This window comes from Podarcis bocagei, assembly GCF_964188305.1.
Source record: "Podarcis bocagei genome assembly, chromosome: 9".
Classification (NCBI taxonomy): Eukaryota; Metazoa; Chordata; class Lepidosauria; order Squamata; family Lacertidae; genus Podarcis; species Podarcis bocagei.
The window spans coordinates 7,011,800-7,033,851 of NC_138134.1; the positions used below are offsets into that span (position 1 = coordinate 7,011,800).

The 22,052-nt window shown below is 46.5% G+C and overlaps 1 protein-coding gene and 1 pseudogene across 4 annotated transcripts in view; both read left to right on the forward strand.

The window, feature by feature from the left end:
• The window catches only part of LOC308594513 (uncharacterized protein), a 284,112-nt gene that overhangs the window by 139,296 nt on the left and 122,764 nt on the right, over positions 1 to 22,052 (forward strand). The gene's annotated exons all lie outside the window — the stretch shown is intronic.
• Positions 9,224 to 20,087, forward strand: LOC308594601 (actin-3 pseudogene; annotated as a pseudogene). Of its 3 annotated transcripts, none has more exons than XR_014013347.1 (2): positions 9,224 to 9,302; positions 18,597 to 20,087. The product of XR_014013347.1 is annotated as an actin-3 pseudogene (transcript). The 3 variants fall into 3 exon arrangements; XR_014013348.1 differs by lacking the exon at positions 9,224 to 9,302 and adding an exon at positions 17,949 to 17,964; XR_014013349.1 differs by lacking the exon at positions 9,224 to 9,302 and adding an exon at positions 18,169 to 18,184.

Genomic DNA, 22,052 nt, shown 5'->3' on the forward strand with positions numbered 1-22,052 from the left:
ATTTTGCAGTATGGCCAAATATGGTAAGATTGAAGCATCTCTGGTCATATTCTAGCAATTCATTGGTGTGTCTAAAGTCCTTCCGCTGACTTAACATGTCCTTTATGTTGCCAGATTTCACTAGCTTTCTCTGGAAATCCATTTAAACAGGTGATTGATCCAGCCTGCTCTTTGGATATTGATTATTGGTTCCCCTTGCAAAAACGTGCTCCAGACTGTGCCTCTGAGATGCCAAGTAAAAGATGGATTTAGGATGCAACCCTATCCACACCTGTTTAGAAGTAGGGGCAGGGGAGAAATTTGGTGGCTTACAAAATCACAAAACAATAACAGCATGAAAAATCTACAGTACTTTAAAACACACAAAAAGTTAAAATACTGAAACAGGTTAAAATTCACACCAACCTTCTAAGTATCTGGACAGAATGTTTTTAGCAGGTGCCGAAAAGAGCTCCGCAAAGGCGCCCGCTTGATACCAATAGGCAAGGAGTTCTGAAATGTAGGTGATGCCGCATTCAGCGATCTCATTCTTACAAATGTGGAACAGGGTCTTACGTGGCACCTGTAGAGTGCCAATTCCACCGTTCACAGTGGTTCAAGAAGGGAGATGTGGGCACATGTAGGGTTGGTTTTGATGGGTGCTGTGAAGGTTTGACAACTGAGCCATTCACTTGGGCATTGCTTCACTGTCAGCCTTGGTTTGTTTTAAAATTGTACTGAAAAACTTTTTCGCAGCCCTTGGCCTGTTGTTGGCATCCGTCTGTCTTGAGAAACCATGGAAAAGTGCACCATCAGGGGTGAAGTCAAACTGTTGCAGAGTTACATCACTTTCTGTGGCTGTAGAGACTGATACATGAGAGACAAGTTTTCATCTGCAGCTGGGGCACAGGAAGGCGTCCCCGTTGTGCAGTCATTCCTCCTCTGGTCACAGCAATGGATGCATGACACAACTGTCAGAACCGTGGGATGGAAAGCCAGCTGGACAGATCCCAGCTGGAGCGTCTCCCTTCTCAGGCTTGCCGCTGCGGAGATCCATCAGTCACCCTTCTCCGACGGGCGTCTGCGACTCATTCTGCTGTGCATGAGCACACATTACTCAGCAGAGTAAACACACAACAGATCTGGCTTGAGGCGTGGATACTGTTGTTGTTTAGTTGTTTAGTGGTGTCCGACTCTTTGTGACCCCATGGACCAGAGCACACCAGGCACTCCTGTCTTCCACTGCCTCCCACAATTTGGTCAAACTCATGCTGGTAGCTTCGAGAACACTGTCCAACTATCTCATCCTCTGTCGTCCCCTTCTCCTTGTGCCCTCCATCTTTCCCAACTCAGGTTCTTTTCCAGGGAGTCTTCTCTTCTCATGAGGTAGCCAAAGTACTGGAGCCTCAGCTTCAGGATCTGTCCTTCCAGTGAGCACTCAGGGCTGATTTCCTTAAGAATGGATCGGTTTGATCTTCTTGCAGTCCATGGGACTCTCAAGAGTCTCCTCCAGCACCATAATTCAAAAGCATCAATTCTTTGGCGATCGACCTTCTTTATGGTCCAGCTCTCACTTCCATACATCACTACTGGGGAAACCATAGCTTTAACTATACAGACCTTTGTTGGCAAGGTGATGTCTCTGCTTTTTAAGATGCTATCTAGGTTTGTCATTGCTTTTCTCAAGGTGTGGATACTAGGCTATGTTTATTGTACATATACCAGGACAAAGAAAACATGGCTTCTCTCCCTGTAGTTCTTTTCGGAGAGAGAACACAAACGCAATACAGAGCGGATGTTCTGCTCACAAGACTCCAACAATCTGTGTTGGAATGTAAGCAGACATGTGACATGTAACAATCCCACACGTCTGCAGTGCGGGAGGAGTGGAAATCTCCAGGCACAGTGGTTGTCTGCAAGGGATTCCCACCCGGCGGGGTTGATGTTGCCAGCCTTCATGTCATATTTGCAAACATCTCTGTGATACAGAGTTGGTCTGCCATGGGGCCTGGTGCATGAAGCCAGCTCCCCATAGAGCACATCCTTCAGCATCCTGCCATCTTCTGTTCTGTTGACATGACCAAGCCAGCATGGACATCGTTGAGACAGGAGTGTGAACATGCTGGGAATGTGGGCTTGGGGGAGCACATCTTTGTTTGAGACTCTGTCCTGCCATGTGATGCTCAAAATATTCCTTTTTAAAAAATTTTATTTTATTTATTTATTTAATTTAAATTCATCATTAATACACATATACAAGCATACAAACATACATTTCATACAATCCTTAAAAATGTTCAAACATACTTACACTCAATCCCACAAATAGTTCCTTTCCCCATCACCATCCACCAACCCTTCACCCCACCTTTGTGTTTGACTTCCAATCTACTCAACTACAATTTCTTTCCACTTCTATTACTTTCTTTCACACACCTTTACCCTAATTTCATACTTCTTTTTCTATTACACATTGTTTTCCATCTTATTTGATATTTCAGTATTTGAAACGGAACTTGTTTATTCTAATAGGAGTTCTGATTTTTCGATATGATTTTGCAAGTATCTTTTAAACACCTTCCAGTCCCTATCTATCTTTTCTTTTGAAATCCTTCCAATTTCTTCCATTGTTTTGGATATATTGTAATACTCCAATAATTTGGCAAGCCACTCTGTTTTTGTCGGTATTATACCACTTTTCCAGTTTTTCGCAATCAATAGCCTTGCTACTACTGTTGTGTATAAATATAAGGTCTTATCTTCTTCCTTTAGGCTTCCTGGTACTATTCCTAATAGAAAACCTTCCGGTGTTTTCCTAAATGAGTATCTAAACATTTTTTTCATTTCATTATATATTATTTCCCAAAATTGTTTGATGTTTAAACAATTCCACCATATATGTATCATAGTACCTTTTCCCGTGTTGCATTGCCAGCAGATATCGCTACAGTTTTTATTCATTTTTGCTATTCTTTCAGGTGTTAAATACCATCTATGTTGCATTTTAAGGTAATTTTCTTTCAGTATATAACACATGGTGAATTTCATATCTTCTTTCCACAATTTTTCCCATTGTTCAAACATAATATTTTTCCCAATATCTTGCGCCCATTTAATCATTGATGCTTTAACCAATTCATCCTTTGTTTCCCACTCTAAAATCAGATTATACAATTTAGATATATTTTTTGATTTTTCTTGTATTAAATATTTATCGAATTTTGATATTTCTTTTTCAAATCCTAACTTTTTGTCTTTTGCTAATCTATACTTAATTAATGCTCAAAATATTCCTGATGCAGCACATCTGGGCACCATTGAGGAGTCGCTTCTGACGGTTGTAAGTTGCCCACGACTCACTTCCATAAAGCAGCGTCCTCAACACACAAGCCTGGTAGACCTTCAACTTGGTATTGGCTGTTGGCATCACATTTTCCCATACCCTTTTGGAAAGGCGATTGCCATAGCTGCCTTACCAATACTCTTGTCCAGTTCGGCGTCAATGGAGAGATTGCTAGTTATGGTGGAACCCAGGGAGACAACATAGTCTTGCCCCTCACCAGTGCTGATGCATGGAGTGTTGGTGACATCCTGCCCCAAGATATTGTCTTCATCAGGCTGATTATCTCCTAATACACACATTTTTGTGTTCTAATTAGCTTAATAGTCATATTTTTGCAAAGAAATTTCCCCTGATAGAATGCATTTAAATATTGCATTTAGGTATCTTTTCCTATATGTATTTTCACATATGCATTTACATGCACACTTTGCCCGGGTATATGCATTTCTGTACTTAACTGGAAAGCTGTATTGCAAAATTTGTAGAAATGTCAACTTTGACGGCTGTGCTTCAGTTCACCTCTTGTTTTGGAAAGCGCAAATTAGCTGGGCTCACCATTTATTTATTTTTATTAAAGTTTTATTGGTTTACAAAAGTATGTACAATGTCTCTTTTTTCAAGTTATGTTTTCTGCAGGTCAGTTTCATTTGTTGTGAGACAGTAGTGTTACATTAGTTTTTCTAATAAGGCTGTTTCCCATACTATTTGATACCATTGGTCTATGCTTACTCCTAACAGCTCTCTCCAGTATCTGGCTATGATGCTTCTGAGCTCTTTGTGATGTGAGTGGGCATTATTATCTTGGAAGATGTTTAGTAGGGCCAGTTCTGGGGTGACTTGCTTAGTTATTTTGCATTATTTCTTGCATGATTGATGTCCAGAAGAGTTGGATTTTAGGACATTCCCTCCACGTGTGGAGGTATGTGCCTGTGGAGGTGCACTGTGCTAGTCCTGGGGGGAAGGTTACCGTTGTCGTAGTCAAAGTCCAGTCCTGAGTCACTAGCCTGGAAACAGTTCATAAGGAGCAAGGCGAGGTCCGAAGCAGGAAGCCGGGCGGGGACAGGAACACTGGAAGGTCAGGTCTGAGTCCGGGTAGGAGCAGGTACTCAATGACAACGTTGCTTCCGCAACCTGGGACCGGGCTGGCTGGTCTTTATCTTCTCTGAGGCCAGGGGCGGTCCCGGCCCCCAGGAGACCCGCCTCTCCTGGCCTTAAGGCGAGCACTCCTCCTGGGAGAAACCAGTTCCCTTCACCTCTCTGCCCTGAGCCTCTGCAGTTCAGGAGAGGCTGAAGGGTGCCTGGACCCAGGGGGAGACTCACCTGTAGGCACTGAGTCCTCAACCACCTCTGGAGCCAGAATGGATTCACCTGGTGCCTGCTCCTGAGGATCCGGCACAGGTGTAGGCGCCTCAGAATCAAGGCCCTGCCCCAGTTCAGCCGGCCCTGGAGGCGGGGACTCCTGTGCAGGCTGGGATTCCTCCGGTTCATCCTCTGAATCGGATTCCCAGGCCATCACATGCACCCTCTCCAGCATTTTGGTGAGGTTCCTGGGCGTATTAGTGCTAGTTCCCGTGGTGTTAGTTACCACCTGTTAGTGAGTTTCAGAGTAAGTTCTTTCTGCTGATATGGATATAAAGGGAGGTTTAGACCACATTCTGGTCCACTGGATGGGGTTGATCTCATAGCCTATGTCACCCTCCCATTGTTTTTAGATTACGTCTAGGGGGGTTGTGGGATTTTGGAGTAGTATTTTGTATATTGTGGATACCATCCCTTGGCTGTGTCCCTTTGTTGTTAGGAGGGGTTTTTCGAAGGTTGTCAAGGGCCTAGTTGCTGCTGATTTCACTACTGGATTGTTTAAGAGGGCATGTACTGTATTTTCCACCCTAAAAGACGCACCTTTTCCCCTCCAAAAATGAAGGGGAAATGTGTGTGCGTCCTATGGGGCGAATGCAGGCTCCTTGGCTTCAGCGATAGCAACGCGAAGCCTCCGAAGCCTGCGCTCCGGAGGCTTTGCGTTGCTTCCGCTGAAGCCAGGAGAGTCTGCTCTTTGAGGCTGGCGGTAGGGGAAAACAGTGCTTCCCCCATCACCAGCCCCAGAGGATGGGGGGCAGCGGGGAGGCGCACGACACCTTCCCGCTACTCTCCAACCCAGCTTTGAGGCTGGCGGTGGGGGGAAACAGCGCTTCCCCCATCACCAGCCCCAGAGGATGGGGGGGGGGCACAATCTGGGTTGAAAAGCCCACAGGAGCCGTGCGCTCTTTAAAGAGCGCACCGGTCTTGGGGGCTTTTCCCCGAGGAAGGACAAGGGACTGACTGGCCGTTTCAGTCCCTTCTCCCTCCTGGTCGAAAAGCCCGCAGGAGTCGCGCGCAGCTCCTGTAGGCTTTTGCGGGAGGTGGGGGAATTCCGCCACCTCCCGCAAAAGCAGGGAGGAGGTCTTGGAGTAGCGCACAGGCTGCGTGCAGCCTGTCCGCTGCTCCCAGAGCTGCGGGGGGGGGGGGAATCATATTTTTTTCCTTGATTTCCCCCCCTGAAAACTAGGTGCGTCCTATGGGTCGGTGCGTCCTATAGGGCGAAAAATACGGTAATTGGTGGGGTGTTAGCCCAGGGCATTTGAGTGTCCCCTAGTTTGTCTTGTATTTCTTGCGTTGATGTGGATTTGTTATTTCTGTAGAAGTCTGCTAGGCTGTATAAGCCTTTGGTTGGCCAGGTTTTTAACTGGAGGTTTTGTGCTGCATGGTGGAATAGTGGGTGGTGTGCCAGGGGAGTTAGTGGGGATGGGGTTGGGAACAGTTTACCTACTTCTTCTTTTCATGCTGTAAGCATGGTCTGTGTGAACCTCTTTAAGTGTTGTGGGTATTTTCCTTAGTTTGTTTGGGAGGAATGAGTATGCTATGGTGTGGGTATTTTTAATTGTGTCCCTCTCCAGGTGTACCCATTGTTTTGTCTCATCTTCTAATGTATATAATATAATATACAGTGGTACCTCGCAAGACGAATGCCTCGCAAGACGAAAAACTCGCAAGACAAAAGAGTTTTTCGTTTTTTGAGGTGCTTCGCAAGACGAATTTCCCTATGGGCTTGCTTCGCAAGACGAAAACGTCTTGCAAGTTTGTTTCCTTGTTTCCTTTTTCTTAAAACCGTTAATACCCAGGGTGCATTGCTTGAAGAGGTGCAGTTGCGACTTGACTTCGAGGAGCAACTCATAGCACGCGGTGTGGTAGCCTTTTTTGAGGTTTTTGAAGACTTTGGTGATTTTTGAAGCTTTTCCAAAACTTCTTTTGCAGCCATTTGGTAAGTTAAGCTTTTAAAACTTTTTTGGGGGGGTTTGGATTTTGGGTTGGGGTGTTTGGAATTCAAGGACTTGGTGTTGGGGAGGGGTTTGCAAGAATCTGGAAGCTTGTGTTTTTCCCCCCTGCATTTTTATGATTTTTTGTGACCATTGGGGCACTCTGCTGTTGTTAAAAAAAAAAAAAAGATTTCTGGGTTTGGATTTCTGTGTGGTGGGTGGCTGGGGAGGTGTCAGGGAATTGTTGAGAAAGGGTTTGCAAGAATCTGGAAGCTTGTGTGTTTTCTGGGAGGTTTGGTGCTTTTGAATTTTTTGGATGTGAAGCACTGATTTTTTTGGGGGCGGGTTGCGAAGGTAATGTATGTACAGTACACTTTGGTGATTTTTAAATGCCTTTCTGTCATGTTTAGAAACTTAAATTATTGTTCCTTCAATTTTTGAAATGCTCTTTACAGTATGTGTGACTTTAAAGAGCACTTAATAAACTCTTTTTGTACCAAATTTGGCTTGGTTCGGACTTTTTTTGACCATAGGAACGCATTAATTGATTTTCAATGCATTCCTATGGGAAACCGTGCTTCGCAAGACGAAAAATTAGCAAGACGAAAAAACTCGCAGAACGAATTAATTTCGTCTTGCGAGGCACCACTGTATACAGGATAATAATAATAATAATAATAATAATAATAATAATAATAATAATTATTATTATTATTATTTATACCCCGCCCTCCCCAGCCAAGGCCGGGCTCAGAGCGGCTTACAAGAAATAATAAAAACAAGTTGAATTATTACAACTTAAAAACAAAATTAAAATACAACATTAAAATATTGAAACATTAAAATATTAAAATGTAGCCTCGTTGCAGGAGAAGGAAAAGAAAGAAAAAAGGGAGGGAATCAAATTGGCTCCAAGCCAAAGGCCAGGCAGAACAACTCTGTTTTACAGGCCCAGCGGAAAGAAATCAGATCCTGCAGTGCCCTGGTCTCATGAGGCAGAGCGTTCCACCAGGATGGAGCCAGTGTTGAAAAGGCCCTGGCTCTGGTTGAGGCTAATCTGACTTCCTTAGGGCCAGGGACCTCTAGGGTGTTGCTATTTATGGACTTTGAGGCTCTCCGTGGGGCATACCGGGAGAGGCGGTCCCGTAGGTACGAGGGTCCAGGGCGTGAAGGGCTTTAAAGGTCAAAAGCAGCACCTTAAATCTGACCCTGTACTCCACCGGGAGCCAGTGCAGCTGGAAAAGCACTGGGTGAATATGCTCCCATGGCAGAGACCCCGTGAGGAGCCTCGCTGCAGCATTCTGCACCCGCTGGAGTTTGTGGGACAGCTTCAAGGGCAGCCCCACGTAGAGCAAATTACAGTAGTCAAGCCTGGAGGTGACCGTTGCATGGATCACTGTGGCCAGGTCGGGGTGGGAAAGGTAAGGGACCAACTGCTTGATGCGGCAAAGGTGGAAAAATGTCGCCTTGGCTGTTGCTGTAACTTGCGCCTCCATGGAAAGGGAGGCGTCAAGGATTACACCCAAACTCTTAACGGAAGGCAATGGCACTAATTGGGCCCCCGCAAGAGAAGGGAGTTGGATTATGTGGCATATTTGGTTGGCAATGTTATAGGAGGCTTCTGTGTTGGGGATTCCCCATCCTCCTTCTGAGGTGGGGAGGTGCAGGTATTTGGGGCTTTTTCTTGTTTTTTTGTGTGAGAAGATAAATGAGTGTAATTTTTTCTGCCATTTGCGAAGCTGGGCTGGGGAAATCCAGATTGGGATCAGGAGGTTAATTTTGGGAGGCTGATCATTTTGATCATGGCTGTTTTGTCTGAGAGAGTGAAGTTGGTGTTGTTCCATCCCTTCAGGTCTTTGTTGATTTGTCACCACAAGGAGTTGTAGTTGTGGAGGTATAATTTGTTGAGCTATCTGGTTATTTGTACCCCATGGTATCTGAACTTGGTGTGGCAAAGTTTTATCTTGGTGATGTTGGTGAATTGAGGGGGTTGTTGAAGCACTTAGCCTCAGACTTGGCAAAATTTACCTGAAGACTCAACACCATTGCAAATGTGTTGAGTTCTCTGATTAGGGAGGTTGCTGTGTTTATGGGGTCTGGTGTTGTGACCATTAGGTCGTCTGCAAAGAGCCTTAATTTATAGGCTCTACCTTTTATTTCCACTAGCTGGGCTCACCATTAAATGCAAATGAATTTTTCCTCCATCCCTACTTCTCTAAGCCCACCGTTTACTTGGCCTTTACAGAGGCACAATCTGGGACGCGTTTCTGAACAAAACCAATAATCCATCTCCAAAGATATGTGGGAGGCTGCATCAGCTTTCCAGAGAGAGCTCGTAAAATCTGGCAACGGAAAGGAGATGTTGAATCAGCAGGACTTTTTTTTTCAAAGCCACACCCATGAATTGCTAGAATATGGCCAGAGATGCTTCAATCTGACCATATTTGGCCATATTGCAAAATGTTCTTTGCCCTTTTGCTCTATGCCCTGAAAAGCCACAGCAGGTGTATTTACGATACTTTTTAATTGCACACATGGTTTCCAATAAAACTTGTGTCAATAGAGAAGCAGAGATATAAGATCAAGGACAGATTGGCCAGGAACAGGTAAGTGTGATGAGGAAGGAAAAGATTTTGTGATTACTGGGATCCCCGTGAGATTAACAGCAAAGGCAACTGCATCTCCTTCATGTAAGTATGAAATGGGGCTCAGCACCCACGGTTTCTCTGCCTGATCCTTACCTGTACTCTTTGTCTCCTCTCTTCTCTGAAGAATCACTGTAGAGTTGGAAGGGACCCACAAAGCTCATCTAGTCTGCAATACAACGTACGCAAAACACCAAATTGGCTAACCCGTCATGATTATTTATTTCATGGAAAGCCCCTTCAAGCACCTCAGCCTGCCACACGCACCCCTACTTTGCTTTAATACAGTGGTACCTCGGGTTACATACGCTTCAGGTTACATATGCTTCAGGTTACAGACTCCGCTAACCCAGAAATAGTGCTTCAGGTTAAGAACTTTGCTTCAGGATAAGAACAGAAATCGGGCTCCGGCGGCACAGCGGCAGCAGGAGGCCCCATTAGCTAAAGTGGTGCTTCAGGTTAAGAACAGTTTCAGGTTAGGTACGGACCTCCGGAACGAATTAAGTACTTAACCTGAGGTACCACTGTAATCACAACAACCTTGCAAGGTAAGTAACACTGAGAGACAGCGACTGCCTCCAAGTCACCCACTGATTTGAACCCAGATCTTACTGTTCCTGGTCCAACATAACATCTGGATCAGGAGAGGCTGTGAAAGACATGGACCGGCGTCTGGATGCAGTGGTGGACTGGGTGAGGGCCCATAAACTGTGCTTGACTCCTAGAAAGATGGGGGCTCTTTGGGTAGGTAGCTACCATGTTCAGGAAACTGGCAAGTTACCCGTTCTGGAGGGGTTGCATGCTATCTGAAGAGGCAGGTGCACAGTTTGTGGGTACTTCTGGATACATCTTGGTCACTAGAGGCCCAGGTGTCCTGTGAAGGCCATTTACCAGCTTTGTCTGGTTCACCAGCTATGGCTGTTCCCAGAGAGGGGTAGACTAACCCCTGTAGGCCATGCCCTGGTAACATGAGGCACTCTTGTTAAAACAGCTGCACCGGCTGCCCACCTACTGCTGAACAGAGTTCAGGCTCCTTGTGCTAATTTACAAAGCCTTGAACCACAGGGTGCCTGAATCCTTATATCCCAGCTTGATCACGGAGATCAGCTTCAGGAGCACCACTGGCTGAGGCTCACTTGATAACAGCAAGAACTCAAACCCTTAGTGCCACCAGCCCACTCCTGTGGAACTCTCTGCCACTAGACATCCAGCAGGTGTCTTCCATGCCAACTTTTAAAGACCTGCTCAAAACTCTCCTATTCTGCCAGGCCACTGTAGGCAGTTAAGGGTGCATTCCCCACAGAAGTCTACTGATGTTTGTCGCAAATTAGTTTAACTTGCTTTTAACTTTTTAGGATTCTGTCAAATTATAGTTTCAGATTGTTGTAAGCTGCTGTGATATATTTGTATGGTGCAACAGTACATAGATATTTATTCTCATAGCCTAGGGGTCTGCAACCTTTAAGACAAAAAGAGCCACTTGGACCCATTTCCGAAGGAAAAAAAACTGGGAGCCGCAAAATTCGTCATTATAAAAATAACTTTTTTGTCACTTTTTTATTATTTCTTTGTTTGACCCCTCAGAATTACTCCTCCTCATAGAAATAAACGTTAAATTAACAAGTTACCTTTTTGTGTGTGTGTGTTCTTCACTCCCCTTCAAAACAGTGACCAGCGTATATGCCCCCTTTCTATGCAGTGACCAGCGTACATGCCCCTTACAATGTAGTGGGCGGGAAGGTGACGTTGGGACGGTGCGTGACTAACGCATGCACCGCCCCCATGCGACGTCACAGCCAGTACAGCGCCCGCCACAGTGGGGAGTGTCGGGGCGCACAATGCGCCTCCTCCCCTCGCTAGTATCCGCCCCGGAGCCGCAGCAAAGGTGTAAAAGAGCCACATGCGGCTCCGGAGCTGCGGGTTGCTGACCCCTGTGACATAGCCTATGTCATTCTTCCATTGTTTTTTATTGCATCTAGGGGGTTTGTGGGATTTTGGAGTAGTATTTTGTATACTGCGGATACCATCCCTTTACCGTTTCCCTTTGTTGTTAGGAAGAGGTTTTCGAAGGTTGCTGCTGATTTTACTGTTGGGTAGTTTAAGAGGGCATGTAGTTGGTGTTGCGTTAACCAGGGCATTTGGGTGTCCCCTAGTTTGTCTTGTATTTATTGTGTTGACAAAGGTTTGTTATTTTTACAAAAGTCTATTAGACGATATAAACCTTTGGTTTGCCAGGTTTTTATCTGGAGGTTTTGTGCTGCATCGTGGAATAATGGTTGGTATGCCAGGGGGATTAGGGAGGATGGAGTTGGGGATAATTTGCCTATTTCTGTTTTCCATGCTTTGAGCATGGTCTGTGTGTACCTGTTAAGTGTTGTGGGAATTTTCTTTAGTTTATTTGGGAGGAGTGGGTATGCTGTGGTGCAGGTATTTTGAATTGTGTCCCTCTCTAGGTGTACCCATTGTTTTGTCTCATCTTCGAGTATATATGCGATTATATGGCGTATTTGGTTGGCAATGTAATATGCTTTTATGTTGGGGATTCCCCATCCTCCTTCTGAGGTGGGGAGGTGCAGGTATTTGGGGCTTATTCTTGGTTTTTTATGTGAGAAGATAAAAGAGTGTAGTTTTCTCTGCCAACTGCGGAGTTGGGTTGATGGGATCCAGACTGGGAGGGTTTGGAATAGGTAGGTTAGTTTTGGGAGGGTGATCATTTTGATCATGGCTATTTTGTCTGAGGGTGGCGCTGTGGGTTAAACCACAGAGCCTAGGACTTGCCGATCAGAAGGTCGGCGGTTCGAATCCCCGTAACGGGGTGAGCTCCCGTTCCTCGGTCCCTGCTCCTGCCAACCTAGCAGTTCGAAAGCACATCAGAGTGCAAGTAGATAAATAGGTACCGCTCTGGTGGGAAGGTAAACGGCATTTCCGTGCACCCGGAAGCTGTACGCCGGCTCCCTCGGCCAATAAAGCGAGATGAGCGCCGCAACCCTAGAGTTGGCCACGACTGGACCTAATGGTCAGGGGTCCCTTTAACTTATTTTGTCTGAGAGAGTGAAATTCATGTTATTCCATCTTTTTAGGTCTTTGTTAATTTGTCACCACAGGGGCTTGTAGTTGTGGAGGTACAATTTATTGAGGTTTCTGGTTATTTGTACCCCTAGGTGTCTGAACTTGGTGTGGCAAAGTTTTATTTTGGTGACCTTAGTGAGTTCTTTTTGGGTGTGAGGAGGGGTGTTAAAGCACATAGCTTCTGACTTTGTAAAATTTACCTGTAGGCCCGACACTATTGCAAATGTGTTGAGTTCTCTGATTAGGGAGGTTGCTGTGCTTCTGGAGTCTGGTGTTGTGACCATTAGGTCGTCTGCAAAGAGCCCTAATTTATAGGTTAGAATCATAGAATAGAATCATAGAGTTGGAAGAGACCACAAGGGCCATCGAGTCCAACCCCCTGCCAAGCAGGAAACACCATCAGAGCACTCTTGACATATGGTTGTCAAGCCTCTGCTTAAAGACCTCCAAAGGAGGAGACTCCACCACACTCCTTGGCAGCAAATTCCACTGTCGAACAGCTCTTACTGTCAGGAAGTTCTTCCTAATGTTTAGGTGGAATCTTCTTTCTTGTAGTTTGGATCCATTGCTCCGTGTCCGCTTCTCTGGAGCAGCAGAAAACAACCTTTCTCCCTCCTCTATGTGACATCCTTTTATATATTTGAACATGGCTATCATATCACCCCTTAACCTCCTCTTCTCCAGGCTAAACATGCCCAGCTCCCTTAGCTGTTCCTCATAAGGCATCGTAATTTCGTTGTCCCCGAGAGGGGGCAATGACAATAAAGATATTATTATTATTATCGTTTCCAGGCCTTTGACCATTTTGGTTGCCCTCCTCTGGACACTTTCCAGTTTGTCAGTGTCCTTCTTGAATTGTGGTGCCCAGAACTGGACACAGTACTCCAGGTGAGGTCTGACCAGAGCAGAATACAGTGGCACTATTACTTCCCTTGATCTAGATGCTATACTCCTATTGATGCAGCCCAGAATTGCATTGGCTTTTTTAGCTGCCGAGTCACACTGTTGGCTCATGTCAAGTTTGTGGTCAACCAAGACTCCTAGATCCTTTTCACATGTACTGCTCTCAAGCCAGGTGTCACCCATCTTGTATTTGTGCCTCTCATTTTTTTTGCCCAAGTGCAATACTTTACATTTCTCCCTGTTAAAATTCATCTTGTTTGTTTTTGCCCAGTTCTCTAATCTGTCAAGGTCGTTTTGAAGTGTGATCCTGTCCTCTGGGGTGTTAGCCACCCCTCCCAGTTTGGTGTCATCTGCAAATTTGATCAGGATGCCCTTGAGTCCATCATCCAAGTCGTTGATAAAGATGTTGAATAAGACAGAACCTTGTGGCACCCCACTAGTCACTCTTCTCCAGGATGAAGAGGAACCACTGATGAGCACCCTTTGGGTTCGGTCAGTCAGCCAGTTACAAATCCACTGTGTGGTAGCATAGTCAAGACCGCATTTTACCAGCTTCTTTACAAGAATATCATGGGGCACCTTGTCAAATGCCTTGCTGAAATCAAGGTAGGCTACATCCACTGCGTTCCCTTCATCTACCAGGCTTGTAATTCTGTCAAAAAATGAGATCAGGTTAGTCTGACATGACTTATTTTTCAGAAATCCATGCTGACTATTGGTGATCACAGCATTCCTTTCTAGGTGCGCACAGACTGTTTGCTTAATGATCTGCTCCAGAATCTTCCCTGCTATTGATGTCAGACTGACTGGGCGGTAATTATTTGGGTCCTCTCTTTTCCCCTTTTTGAAAATAGGGACAACATTTGCCCTCCTCCAGTCTGCCGATACTTCGCCTGTTCTCCAGGAATTCTCAAAGATGACTGCCAGTGGTTCTGAGATCACATCTGCCAGTTCTTTTAATACTCTTGGATGCAGTTCATCTGGCCCTGGAGACTTGAATACATCTAAACTAGCCAAGTATTCTTGTACTATCTCCTTAGTTATTCTGGGCTGTGTTTCCTTTGCTGAATCATTTGCTCCAAATTCTTCAGGTCAGGCATTGTTTTCTTTATCGGAGAAGACTGAGGCAAAGAAGGCATTGAGGAGTTCAGCCCTTTCTGTGTCCCCTGTTTGCATTTCACCATCTTCTCCTCTGAGTGACCCCACTGTTTCTTTGTTCTTCCTTTTGCTACGAACATACCCATAAAAGCCTTTTTTGTTGCTTTTAACCTCTCTAGCAAGCCTGAGTTCATTCTGTGCTTTAGCTTTTCTGAAAAGGTACTGCCTTTTATTTCCACACCCTTGATGTCTGTGGCTGCTTGGATTCGGATTGCTAAGGGTTCCAGAGCCAAGATAAATAAGAAGAGAGACAGTGGGCACCCTTGATTCGTGCCTCTTTCGATAGCTATAGTATTAGAATCCATGTTATTAGCAATATGTTGGGGTGGGGATGTGGGTGTTGGTACACTCTGGTGCCACCATTGTGCTGATTGGGTGTCAGATTTTAGCCTGTTTGTGGGTTGTTGGGTGGTGGGTGGTGGGGAATATGGTTTGAAGTCATCTGGACTGGCGTTGGTGGAGATGCAGGGCTGGGGGTGCTGCTGATGGTGTTGGCTACATTTATGGCCTAGGGGGAGGGGGGAGGGAGGGGGGAATCACCAGTCCTTCAGTTTGAGGTGTTTTCTGGGTGCTTCATTCAGCTGTGGTTGTTGTTGTAGGGTCGTCCATCTGTGATGTGTTGATTTGGTTGATCCTGGTCTGTTGCCTTGCGCTGTATGTTCGGCAGGATGCTTCTGTGTGTGGTGGTGGTTGGATGTGCTGGTTTGCATTGTTGTGTTGCTTCTGTTGCTTCTTTTTCCTCTTTACTGTTGTCCAATTGTTTGGTGTTGTTTCCTCGTGGTGGTCATGACTGTCACTTGGTGGGTCTGTCGGTTGCCATTCCAGTGGAGGGTCAAGTTTGAGGTTCTTCAGTAGTTGCAGGGCTTCAGGTATGTTGGTTGCCGTGTGTTGTGTTGTGTTGGTTGTTACTATAAGGCGGAAGGGGAAGCCCCATCGGTACTTGATCCCTGCTTGTTGGAGGCGCTGGGTGCATGGGCGTAGGTTTTTCCTCCGATTTAGGGTGTCCTGAGATAAATCCTCTAAGGCCAATATGGGCTTGTCTCCATAATCGAAGGCTTGTTGTTGAGTTTCTGAGGTTGTTCCATACCTCTTCTTTCTTTTTGTAGCATGTGAAGCATACAATGATGTCTCGGGGGGGGGGGGGCGTTGGGTTTCGGTATAGGTTTTAGGGCTCTGTGAGCCCTCTCTAGGTCGTCTACCTCGAGTGTCAGGTTTGGGATTGTATTTTTCAGCCAGCATACAATTAGGTCTGCTGGGCTTTTCTCCTCCACTTTTTCAGGAAAGTTGCGGAAGCAGATGTTGCAGCGTCTACTACGGTCTTCTAAGTCTGCCAGTTTGATTTTCATGGCTGTGTTTTCCATATCTACTATTTCCAGGTGGCTTTCCAGTTTAGCCACTTTATTACTGACACGTGTGTTTTCCTCTGGGTATTATTCTTTCTTGTATTTAGTTCTTCTTTTCTAGAGTTTCCACTTTGGCGGTCATGTCACTGAATGCTTTGAGTAGTTCTGTTAGTCTCATTTTCACTTCCTTCAGTTCTTGTTTTGTTGGGTCATTGTCCTCTTGGGGGGGGTGTTGCGTTCTTGGTGCTGTTTGCCATCTCCCTGGTTGGTGTCATCACAGTCTCGTTGGTGTTTTTGGTTTCAAATTTGCTTGGCATCCTCTTGGAGCAGGGCGTGTTGTGGTTAGGAGTTGTGGTGATTCCTGGGTGTTGCTGATCTGTTGAGCTGAACAGGCGTTGTTGACTGGTGGCTTAGATTAGGCAGTCATTAGTGTCCCCTCTGGGCTGTGCTTTAAGAGCTTCTCTGGGGTTCCTGCAGTCGCCTCAGCAGTGTTGCGGGGGGGGGGGGCAGCCAAGCAGACAGATGAGTAAGACGGTTCACATAAAGGGGCTGGTAGGCAGGGGTATGAGAGATTGGTGGGGTGGGGTCAGAGGGAGAGTGTATGTTTGGGGGGGTTATTCGTGGGTGCACCTGTGTGTACACGTCTGTGCATGGATCCTCACGAAAGGAGTATTGGGGTCCAGTCGAGGGTGGAGGGGTTAGGGGTTCGTAGTAAAGAATTAGAAATTTAAGGTTGGCAAGGATGTGTTCAGGAACAGAACCCAGCAAAGCAGTATAGAGGTTGAAGGTGAAAAAGGAGGGGAGGAAAGGGGGAGAAGCAGGGGAGTGGAGGGATGGAAGTGAGAATAAAGTAAAGAGGGTAGAGAGGGAAGGAAGGAAGGAAGGAAGGAAGGAAGGAAGGAAGGAGAGAAAAAGAGGGGAAGACACAAGGAAAGATGAAAATGTTTGGTTGCAGTAGTGGTTCTAGTAATAGTATGAGGTAAGACCCCCTGGGGGGGGGATTGTTAATAAAAGTGTGTGGGGAGGTATGTGTATGTAGATTTTAGGGTTAGGAGGGTAAGAGAGACTAGAGAAGCAGACTAAATCAAAGAGGGAAAGTGGGGGGGGGACGCGGGGGCAGGAAGGTGAGAGATCTGAAGATGTTGAAGTTGTGATGCCTGGCAGTATATCAAATGCCAAAGGTAAAAATAATGTCGAAATGAAAATGTATAGAGAGCCCTTTTGAGAGACGCAAATTTAATATAATAATGTGTATGTGTTCTTTTTAAAAAGGAGGGGGGAAGGGGAGAGAGAGAAGGAGAGGGGGAGGGGGGAGGAGGAAAGGAAAAGAAAAGAAAGGAAAAGAAAAAGGGAGGGGGGAAGGGCACCAGTGGCAATAGCAATGGGGGGGGGAGAGTATTTTTATTTTATTTTAATTTCCAGAGAGGATGGTAATATTGTAGTTGCAGGACAATGGGGGAAAGGTAAGGCTCCCTCCTCAAAAACAGGCAAACTAAGAAACTAAAGGGGGACTAAGAGGAAAAGAGGAATAATAATAATAATAGTAATAATAATAAATGATTTTTTTTAAAGTAATAATGATTATAAAAATAGTAATTAAAAACAAAGTGTTTCCCCCTTTTAAAAAAAGAAAAAGAAATGGGGGGTAGAGACTGGGGTAAAAATAAAACGAAATACAGAAAATAGGGAAAATATGTTAGTGAGGGGCGTCTTGTCTGGTAAAAATAAAGTAAAAAATATTGGGAGGGAAGGAAAGAGGACAACAGCAACAGCAAAAAGTCCCCTCCCTTTTGGGGGGGTGGAAAATGTGTTTTTAGGTAATATATGGATGTATTTTAAAAATTGTGGTAATAATAATTTAGCGAAAGGGCTGAAGATTTAGGGAAGGGGGGAAGGGGAAAAAAAGGGGAGTTGTTTTTTTAAAAGGGGGTTAAAAATATATGAAAAGGGGGGGAGATTTGTGTATTAAAATAAGTAGAGGATAGAGTTAATGAGAATAATATAATATAAAAAAGTTGCTTGGTAATATGTTTTTTTATAAAATTGAAGAAAAAAGGGGGGAAAGTAAAAAGCACACGCACACAAAAAGGAAGTAAAAAAAATAATAATTGAAAAAAGCAGGACAGGGTTTTGCGCAGCCTTCCTCTTGCTTTCTTCCTGCTTGGGGGGAAAGCTTGGGTCAGGCTCAGCCACGTGTCTTTTCATGGCTTCCCTTGCCCTCCTGGCAGCAGCAGGTGGGGCTCTGTGTTTGTTTTTTGGTTGCCCCCCCTCTTTTCTCCCCTCTCCCCTCTCCTGGCTTAGGTCTCCGATTGTCCCTGGGCAGTCGGCCGGGTGGCTGAGTGTCCTGGCTTTTGTACCTGGCAGCTCCCTCAGTTGCTGCGCTGGGCTCACCTGGTTCCTTGTCGGTTCTGGCGGCAGCAGCAGCAGCAGTCCCAGCGGTCCAGAACCAGCCAGGTAACCCAATTGATTCTGGCTGGCTTCAGGACCTGCTCGCTGCCGTGGCTTCCGCCATGATGCCTCGCCGGAAGTCATAGGACATAGATATTTATTATAAAAAAAAACCATTACCAACAAAACCACGAAATGTAGTGGCTACGGAAGGAGACCTTGAATTAGGAGAACTGTTCTAGTGGCAGTTGGTTCGGGTCACTGAGACAGCTCCTCCATGCGTCCTTCCTGTTGTCCAAAGATTGGCAGGGGAAAGGGATGGAAATGGAGAGTTGAACATGGGGTAAAGCAGTCTTCAGATACTTGAAAATTGTTTATATGAGCACATTTCCTCCCTTGCAGTGAGTTCTGGAATATTCATAAACCAAAACATGAATATTATCTGGGGGGTAAACAACTCTTTGTTTATTTCCTGCAGACTTGCTCCAAATGGCTGAGAATGGGGCTGCCGCTTTGGTCATTGACAATGGCTCTACGACATGCAAAGCAGGTTTTTCAGGAGAGGACGCCCCCCGGGTGGTCTTCCCCATGGTTGTGGGGAGGCCCAGAGACCAAGATGCCATGGCAGGCTTAGGGCAGGACAGCTACGTGGGGGCTGAGGCACAGAGCAAGAGGGGCATCCTCACCCTGAAGTGCCCCATCGAATATGGCATCGTCAGCAACTGGGATGACATGGAGAAGATCTGGCACCACACCTTCTACAACGAGTTGCGGGTGGCTCCCGAGGAGCACCCAGTCTTGCTCACAGAAACCCCCAATAACCTGAAGAACCACCGTGAGAAGATGACACAGATCATGTTTGAGACTTTCAACATGCCAGCCATGTACGTGGCCATCCCGGCTGTGCTGTCGCTCTATGCTTCTGGCCGCATCACCGGGATTGTCATCGACTCTGGGGACAGGTTGACCCACACGGTGCCCATCTATGAGGGCTATGCCCTGCCCCTCACTCAAAGGCCCCTTCCCTTTGCGGGCCATGACCTGACTGACTACCTCATGAAGATCCTGTCTGACAGGGGCTACAACTTCCTCACCGCAGCCGAGAGGGAGATAGTGCGGGACATCAAGGAGAAGCTCTGCTACGTGGCCCTGGACTTTGATCAGGAGATGGCCACAGCTGCCTCCTCCTCCTCCCTGGAGAAGAGTTATGAGCTGCCGGACGGGCAGGTGATCACCATTGGCAACGAGCGCTTCCGGTGCCCCGAGGCCCTCTTCCAGCCCTACTTCCTGGGCTTGGAGTGGGCTGCTATCCATGAGGCAACCTACAACTGCATCATGAAATGCGATAAGGACATCCGCAAGGACCTGTTTGCCAACACGGTGCTCTCTGGTGGTAGCACCATGTACCCTGGCATTGCTGACCGGATGCAGAAGGAGATCACATCCCTGGCCCCCAGCACGATGAAGATCAAGATCATCGCCCCACCAGAGCACAAATATTCGGTGTGGATCGGGGGCTCCATCCTGGCCTCTCTCTCCACCTTCCAGCAGATGTGGATCAGCAAGCAGGAGTATGATGAGTCTGGCCCATCCATCGTCCACCGCAAATGCTTCTAACAATCCAAGCAGCCAACCTCTTCTGGCCAAGTCAATATATATTGGGGCCTTGCTTTTATCTGTTGAATTCTGTCCTCTTGCAGGATATTTAGTATTTATCCAGTTCTTGATCTGGCTCCTGCATTGGGCAACCTTTGTCCACTGCTTTGCCAAGGCTTGTCCACAGCTGCACTCATAATAATAATAATAATAATAATATATTATTTCTACTCCAGGCACTCTGATTGATTGTGTACCACCTTCGCCTTTTCTTTTTTCTGATTCATGTGGAGTTCAGTACTTTATTACTATCCATTTTCTCTGTCAAACAAAACAAGGCAATAAAGTCATGCTAAATGAAGTAAAAATTGGTGTGCTTCTTGTAGTAAACGACTCTCTTGATAACCACAACTTTTTGGAGCTAACACGTAACATGAAGCAAATCTACTACTCAGCTTTGCAGTGAGTCAGATTGGGGGTACAGGGAGCCACACTTGTGGTTCTGCTTCACTTTTCCCCATGCCACAACGTCCAGAGCTGAGCGGTAGTTTGGCTGAGCGTCCCCTCTGGACACTGGCCTTATGGTTGGTCTCGCTCCAAACAGACCACGAGCTGTAGCCAAGGGTCGCTTGTTTGCACTGACCCAGGGCTTACTCTGAGGAAGTTCCCAGGGCTACAACGGCTACAAATGCAATCTATCCTATGGAGTTTGCTCCCTAGAGCAGGGGTAGGCAACCTAAGGCCCAGGGGCCGGATGCGGCCCAATCCCCTTCTCATAGGCGCCGACTCCATGGGGCTTGAGGGGGCTCGAGCCCCCTCAAAAAAATTTTTGGGGGGGCTCAGCCTCCCCAATAATCTCGGGCGGGCGCCCTTCCAGCAGAGCGCCGCCGCCGTCCCCCGCCTCCTCCCCACCTGCTCCTTCGCCAGCCAGCCAGCCGCGCGCCCTAATCGGAGAGCCCCGGCCGTCCCCCGCGAGATTAGGGAATCCCCGGGGGCGGGGGCTTCTGCCTCGCTGCTTCGCAGCACCACCGCCACTGCCAAGGCACTGCCGGAAATCCCGCGAGAACCGGGGAATCCCGACTGGCCACACCTCCCAGCCAGCCAATCGGCTGGCTGGGGGGGCGTGGCTTGCCCTATTTAGGGCCGGAGCCACTTTATTTGCATATTCATGAGCTTATCTATTATTCATGAGCTTTCCCGGGCCCCCCCCAATATTTTTTCTAAGTCCGCGTCTCTGCCCCTTCTCAATCTGGCCCGCAGACAGTCCGGGAACCAGCATGTTTTTACATGAGTAGAATGTGTCCTTTTATGTAAAATGCATCTCTGGGTTATTTGTGGGGCCTGCCTGGTGTCTTTACATGAGGAGAATATGTGCTTTTATTTAAAATGCATCTCTGGGTTATTTGTGGGGCATAGGAATTCATTCGTTTTTTTCCTTCAGAATATAGTCCGGCCCACCACATGGTCTGAGGGATGAAAAAGGTTGCTGATTCCTGTCCTAGAAGGATCACGCCTCACATTCCCCAGCTTTAATCTGAGACATGGTTGCTCTTAAAATTTGAGAATGTAGTAAAAATTAATGCTAAGCTGTGAATTTAGCAAAGGGGAGGCCTAATTTATGAATATGACCTCTGGCTTCCATCATCCCTGATCGCTGAGCAGCAGCTGGAGGAAGTAATAGGAACCTTTGGTTTGTTTATTAAATGGATTTAATCTACCTTTTGACAGGTACCCCCAAAGTACCTTAGAAGGCCAATCCTTATAAACCACTATCAATTTTGTGCCTTATTAGAATTTATTCGAGTGTTTTCTAAAAAAAATGACGAAGACAGATAATGATCAGAGCATGATAAAAATGGGTGCTAAACCCAATTACTGTATTGGACCGAATATAAGCCGCCCCTACAAATAAGCTGCACTTTTAAAATTAAGGGGGTGGGGAGTAAATACCTGGATATAAGCCGCTCCCTTAAAATTCCGCAGGCACTCACACCTGTAAATGGCAAATGTAGAAGAAAATACTACGGGTACCATTCCCCCGCACTCCTAGTCTGCTTCCTGGGAGGGAGCCACACCACTTTGCCGGCGGCCTTCCCCCCCTTCCCCCTTCTTTCCAGCAGTTCTGGGGAGGCTTGTGAACAGCGGTCCGGACGGGCATTGTTGTCCCGCACCCCCAATGGTCCTCGTGGCGGCATCCTGGGGGGTGGGGGCCGCGCTCTCCATTTCGGCCTTGGTAGGCAAGGCACGGCCATAGACCTAGGGCAGCTGTTTCAGCAACGATATCATAAAAGCCCATTTTTGTAAGGTCGCGAATATAAGCCGCACTTTAACTTTTCAC